At 27.6% G+C, this 7534-nt stretch overlaps 1 protein-coding gene across 4 annotated transcripts in view; it reads left to right on the forward strand.

The window, feature by feature from the left end:
- Positions 1–7534, forward strand: part of LOC105153430 (uncharacterized) — a 240439-nt gene that overhangs the window by 151961 nt on the left and 80944 nt on the right. The gene's annotated exons all lie outside the window — the stretch shown is intronic.

Genomic DNA, 7534 nt, shown 5'->3' on the forward strand with positions numbered 1-7534 from the left:
CAAAAAATTATTGAAAGAAAAGAGAAATCAGTAATAAAATAAATGATAATAATAACATAGGATGTTGGGAAAATCGAAGATAAAAATGAATTAATTCTTTAAGTTCTAAATCTTTCTATTATTTTATCTGCATGCATTAGCCATATTTTTTTATTTGTCTATAATAAATAAAAATATAATAACGTTTCTTAACACAAATATTTCTTTATTATATAAAAATTTAATGTTACGGAGTACTTTTTGATATCATATGTTGATTATATATACCTGTCACAATTTATTTCAAAATTGATATTATCATTTCAAAAAATGAAATTATTAAAATATTTCTTTAATTTCTTTTTGATAGCCATTGCTTATTCAAAGCGTAGTATATTCAAAATTATGATATAAATTACAAATATTTGTTATATTACGTTCAACTTCTTCTATTTTATTATAAACAAATTGTAAATCACTTCACTTCAAGATATTTTTATGCTAGATTTAATGTGATAATGTTGATTACGTATATTTTTTAGAACCAATGAAATTAACTGACGCAAGCAAGCGCTTGCAAATGCCATTATTGGACAATGTAAATTCAAATGAAATCGTAACAGTACAAATACATATATGGATTAAATAAAGCTTCAATATTATATTAAAGTGAACACGGAACGTTTACTCTGATATTGATTGGAAATTTTGCATAAAGACGAGTGATAGTTCTTGTTAACACATATTGATGATATTATCATATATCTCGTGATAAATGTAAAAAATAATTAATATGAGAGAAATTGACGAACAGATTTTGATTAAAAAAACATATTGACATCTATGTTGACGCAATATATAATATAAGTAATAAAAAATAAAGTATATGAACAAAGGCAAATATATGAGTGGAGATACACGTTAAAGTTAATATATTAAGCAAAAATGTTATAATACAAAATTACATTAAAAAAACATTTTGCAATAAAAAGTTTAACACATACGTTTCACTTCTGAGTCATCCTTGGTGCACTTTGGAGTTAATCAGCTATGTCGATAAATAAATAATAATGAAGGATAGCTATAATCCTGCATCCAGTAATAGTAATTGAAAGAATCTCAAACTAAATAAAATTTTGCCGAGAATGTCATCACAGTAGTTGCACGACTGGGTAGAAAATCTAATTCTGAAATGAGTAAAATAACTGCAAATTTGCTGGTATAAAACATGTAATGTAATTTCAAATTAATTATTTAATATTTGTGTTTTTACATATTTTGAAAAATATTTTTTTCTAAAAACTCATATTTTAAAATTACTTTTACATAGGCAGACAATGGAAATACCAAATTTCCTTAAAATAAGACAATAATGTTATTAAAGAATTTTATTAAATAAAATATAGGGACATACTTATCGCATGTAACAACAGTAAATTTTTGAATGTCACTTAACACAAAATAAACATTTCCCTCGTATGTTTTATTTTCGTATTTGCTAGTTTTTACGTATTAAGTTAGTCGCACATAACTTTCTTATTATATTAATGAGCTGCTTATGGAATTAAAAATCAAGGACATTTATATTTTAAAAAATATAGAAAACTCGCAATGTATATAAAAAAAATGAAAGTACTCTTTTGTCTACGTTCTTTTCGTATCTGCTTGAATAGATCTAATGAAAGATAAACTTAACTGGAAATTTGTCGAGTTAAAGTGCGATGGAAACTTTTTAGGAAGGCTTTTTTCCTTTCAAAATGAATCTCAGAAGGAATGCTGCGACGCCGGTTTCGTGATGTCAAACTTTGTTGAGCTGTCGGGACTGGGCTAAGATGGAATTTCACGTTTCGTGGCTCTATTTTACAAGATGCGGCATCTGTATCGAACCAAGGCTTCTCTCGTTGGAAGCTCGACTTGCTTGCTATGCTAAACACATTGGCCTCAGCAGGATTCCTTTACAACGAACGTCTCTCCTAGCTGCGCTCTTTGAGATTCCCTCGTAAACTTTCTTGCTACGACATCAATCGATACTGAGATATATCGGAATTTTCTTCGAGACGAGAATCTTGAGTAGAAAGTAACGTGATAGCAATAATATTTCTCAAACGTAACACAAAATATTACCATATTTGAAAAGGAGATTGTACGTAATATAAAAACATATAAAATGTAACAGCTGCACGAGATATCGTTTATGACTATAAGGATAAGAATTATATTGAATCTATTAGCGTTGGGTTTGAATTGAAATTCAAACATTGATTGCAACCAACCGAGATATAAAAATATAAATATAAATATATAAATTGACATCTCTGTGATGCAATTTCATGGTTCAATTAAATAGATTATAGTTCAATAAAACTCTGAATAAATTTTGTATAGTTCCTGAATGCTCCCAATTATCATTTTGATAAATAATCGTACTAGCCACGATCGAATCATAATTATAATATAAGTTACATGTAAAAGATAATTTATAAAAGATTAATTAAACGTTTTTGGAATATTTATAATATTTTTGGTAATCTGTAATTGACATTGGAACGACGATTTTGCAAATAAAAATAACAAAATAAATTTTTGAAATCATAAAAAAATATTTTAATGTATATTCTTAAATTTTTAAATAAACTTTATCATGTTCGTCATTAAAAATCCATATTTCGGTTTATCACGCCATTGGCTGATTAATTTCTTTAATGGCGCATTTAAATACATGATGTCATTGATTGTGAAATATAAATTTCTGATTACTTTGAATCTTTCGTAAGAAGAAATTATTTGAATATTCATTATTTTAATTCTTTAGAAGGGACTCTTCTTTGGAGGCTCGTCTCGAGTTGCTATGCTGACCGACTCCGAAAAAACTTTTTGACAGCCTCCGACAAGAATATCTTCCTTGTCATATCATTGCTAGATAAACTGGTGCAATAGTTCTTGGAATTATTTTCCACATCTGTGATTTAAAAGATTGCATATATTCCCGCTGCACAATAAATCTTGCATTATAACTGTAGCATTATTTTAATGTTCTGCTGACGCTTTTATACATTTTTATGTATAATGTTTTAATTATATTTTATTTTTAAAAGTTATTTTTACAAATTTAATTTTGTATTTTTTATTCTTCTGTTATCTCCTGTATAACAGATTTTATTTTTATCAAAAAAAACTTTTATTAAAATGTATATATTTGTTATAACTACTTCTACAGAAAAATTTCTTCGTTATTAAAAGTAAACAAATGATTAATGAATGATTATAGAAAAATCTCATGGTCATTGAAAATGAAGTGAGTATAATAAAGATTAATGAATGGGATAATTTTTAATTATTTTTGTCTTGTAAGTATAATTTTATTTTACTATTTTTCTCGATAACAACCGAAGAATTTAGTAAAACATACTTTTATATTTTGGACTTTCAAACTTTTGACTGAATACTTATTTTGATCATTAATATTTTAACGCAGTAATAAGTATGTAAAATTAGCTTAGAGCGATCATTTTTATTATTTATTATATATATGTTTGATAACTTTATAGGGGGGTATAAAAAATGTTATTATTTATTATCACTGAGGAAGACTTTGTGAGCCGAAACATTTGAATTTTATGATATTGTACTTTATGTAATTAAAACGAATTTCATCTCATGAGTTAACTGTAATTGCTCGTTCCCCCAAAAAAATATTCTATCATTTAGCGGTTCCGAGTTAATATCAGAAGATTTTCCATTTATATACGACCAAGAGGATACTCTAAAAAGTAAAGAAGTTCTTATATAATCATAAAGTACTGGATTTAGAATTGCAATTCTCTCAATACTAAAATGTCTTACACGTACTGACATGCACGCGTACTACGGTAGCATATAAATGACAAACTTCTAACAAATAAACGTGCCGCTAGTATTTTGTATATCCTCTTTTAAAAAGCTATTCGAGTTACTATAATAGAATTTTCTATAGAGAAATTTATTTTTGATCGTAGCTCATGTATCTCATTTTTGTAGAAGAATACGTGTTATAAATACACACACCTGATTAATATCAGATTTTTGGAGGAAATGCTAAGAGGAATTCCTGACTTAGCGGCAGATTTTTTTTGTGTTAAGAAAAGCCTTGATATCAATTATATTGCGTTGCGTTTACACGAGCCTATTTTTTATATTTACTATTTTTGTTTTTATTGAAGAATTCTCATTAAAATGCACATATTCATAACAAAGATGTCTACAGAAAAATTTTGTCGTCATTGAAAATGAGAAATAATAATGATTAATAATTGATCATAGAAAAATCTCTTCGTTATTGGAAAAATATAATAATGATTAATGAATGATCAGGTTGTCAATAAAAAATAGATGTCTGCTTGCATTGTTGCAGTTAACTCTGGCCATAGCAATTTTTTATAAATAGAAAAACATGCTTTGCTACAATTTTGCAATAAACTAATTTTTCAAAGAAAATAGTAGTAGTAGTAGTGACTATAAACAGTTCATTACCGTGACCTAGATTTATCAAGTTTCTCTGTCACTCTCCTCTTGTTTTCGAGGTTTAGCAATGTATTTAGCCTTGCTCATCCTATTATCTTCTAAATCTTATTCAAAGAAAATAATGAATATGAGAAATACATGCACAGAAGTGTATCAAATTTAGTATCAAATTTATGTAGTTCAAGAAATAAGGTAATAATAACAATTCAACCTCAATGAAACTCATACTTTCTCCGTTGTGCCAACCTTCCTGATTGGCTGCAATAAATTACACGAAATTATTTGTACTATCAATTTTCTCAATATTTGAGATTTGCGATCTCAACATCCCCTCAACATGTCTTTTTAAAGATTAAATAATACAAAAGATGGAACATACAACAATAGAAAAGCGTACGATAAAGGTTATATGTTTCAAAAAATAAATTTGCGTATTGTAACTCTGTAATGCTCTTTGCGTGCCGTATATCGTATTCTGCACTCAAAATATCTTCCGTAGGTCGACTTGATATATGCATAAGGAAATGTCGCAGTATCTCGACGGAAACTCGCAGAAGAGTACAAACTCTGCGTACATTACAGGTGGAGCATTGTGTTCCGTTTCGATTCAATCCTCATGCCATTCAACAAGGCGTTCGTTCACACCCTGATCGAATGTGGCGTTACAAATACGAGTGAAAGGCTATTTGCATGTAAGAAAGGAAAACGTATGCTAATGAATCAATTGGCGATATCAATCCCAACAAAGTAAATAATACGCAGTTGTATATCTTGTATTCACGTTTGTACCTTGATCCGAGAAATCGATATGTTAGCCTTCAAATAAACAAATCGACAACAGCCTGTGAATAAATAAATTCCTAAGTGTGAAAATCATTTATTTTTCCAGAATAATGCGAAGAAAAATATACACAAAATGCATTCGTAAATTATATCTTATTGATAAAATTATAGAATATACCTCTGATATTGATATAATTGGATATAAAATATCGATTTCTTTTCTCTTTTTCCTCTTTCTTACATTAACGACTTTAAGGTAATTTTGAAGAAATTAGATCTTAAGTAATGTTATTTCTACTTGTATTTCTCACATTATTAGAGTAGAAAGTTAATTTCACGTTATTTTGAGAAAATCCAGGGATTTCAGAGATAGAAATGCCGTATATTGAATTTTACAACTGACATACAGATTCCAATAATTATATTATCAAGACTTATGTACTTAGCAAATCGAAAAAAATATTCTCAAGAATGAAAAGAATATTTTACAAATGCGTGTGAAGCAAAAAAGAATATTTTACAATTGCGTGTGAAGCAAAAAAGAAACTCCGTCTGCAATCTGCGTCTTTTTTGTTCAGTGCAAGTTTTTTTACTATTCTGAGCTTTCAAAAAATATGGAAAAATTTAAGATTACTTTTCAACATCTCTATTACGTTACCAAATAGGTTTTTAACTCAAATATTTAAGAAACTTTTATTTAATCTACCCTCTTTTATTTCAAAAAAATTTTAAAATAAAATTGTGCTTTTGTGCCATAAAAGATTCGAAAATTGAATTATTATTTAATATATAAATTAAATAATACGTTTTAAATATAATTTACTGTTTTAATTATTTTTAAAGTTTTAAACCCTTAAAATGTTTTATTTTTGAAATAATTTTTATCGGATTAATGAAGGATTAAATGGTTTTTGACTGACACTGATCTTGATCAATTTCTTATAGAATTCCACAAGCGTTTTAACTTTCTTGACACGAAGACAGCCCTTCGAAACTTTAAAGTGCACCCGCGACGTTAGTGCGCTAGCAATTTCCCTTCTGGAAAAACAGATTATCATAACGAGACGTTTGAACATACGCGTAAAATCGCCGCGAAAAATCGCGCGGATGACAGTTTACTTGCGTGCTGTACGAATAAACGAATGGCTTTGCATGTAACGTTAATAAAATATACATAACTTGTTTCAGAGTAAGATTAATAGCTCCGAAATTTTTTGATGAATTTAGAATAAATTTTACCGAAAATTTATTAAACTTAAAAATTAATTTCTTTATCAAGTTTACTTTTGGAATGTATGAAAAATTAAATTTATACTTATTCGGGAAACTTGATAAAAAAATTTAACATTAACCATTAATTCTATTTTAATATTATCTTAATTAGATATAAATTTTTGCTTACACGAATTTAACTCAAAATTAAAAATTTGTAACGAATTTTGTCTTAAGTCTCTTTGTATTCATACATGGAAAAAACGATTTTGCTAAAATATTTAAAAATTTAACTAGATATAGAGGAAAGCCTCCTATTATGAGATAGGCGCCTAATATGAGATGGCAACGTTTCTGCTAAACTAATAAACGTTATTTCCACCAATAATGAATTTATTGCTCTTGGATTGAAAACTATTTAATAGAAAATTCATTATTAGATCATGCCTGTAATCATCGTAAAACAAGATTTTAAAATTTGGATGTCTTCAAGTTTCATTGAGATGAGCATTTACCTTGTTTATTATTTAATAAATAAATATTTGGCAATAAATTCTTCATGTAATGAATGGGGTAAGATCGTACTAATAGAAAAATATGGGATATGTTGAATTGTTTAATTGCAGAAATTAGATTTGATGATCGTAAAACTATAAGGTGTGGAAATCGTAATATGAGATATTCCTAATATATTCCAGGGTATTTCTAATATGAAATAACTCATGTTCCTATATTATAGTCAAAATCATTGCTAAAGTATAAATGTTATTGTACAATAATAAAAAAACCGGAATGAACGTCGAATGCCTATATCGGCGATGCTTGATTCCAACTACCTGAAAACGAGTTCTGTGTATAATCTATCGCATTCCCATTTTTTGCGCACGCTGGCTGTGTTTGTTTGTATTTTAGAAACATTAAATAAAGTTTTTTAATTGCTGATATACTTTTACTGTCGATTTCTCGGGACATCTCATATTAGGAGCATAATTTTTTGACTTTGTAATTTGCTCACTTTTAACATTTCTTTAATTTTCAAAAAAAAAAATAGAATTTGAAT

This window comes from Acromyrmex echinatior, chromosome 7 (genome assembly GCF_024713525.1).
Source record: "Acromyrmex echinatior isolate Ae372 chromosome 7, ASM2471352v2, whole genome shotgun sequence".
Taxonomy (NCBI): domain Eukaryota; kingdom Metazoa; phylum Arthropoda; class Insecta; order Hymenoptera; family Formicidae; genus Acromyrmex; species Acromyrmex echinatior.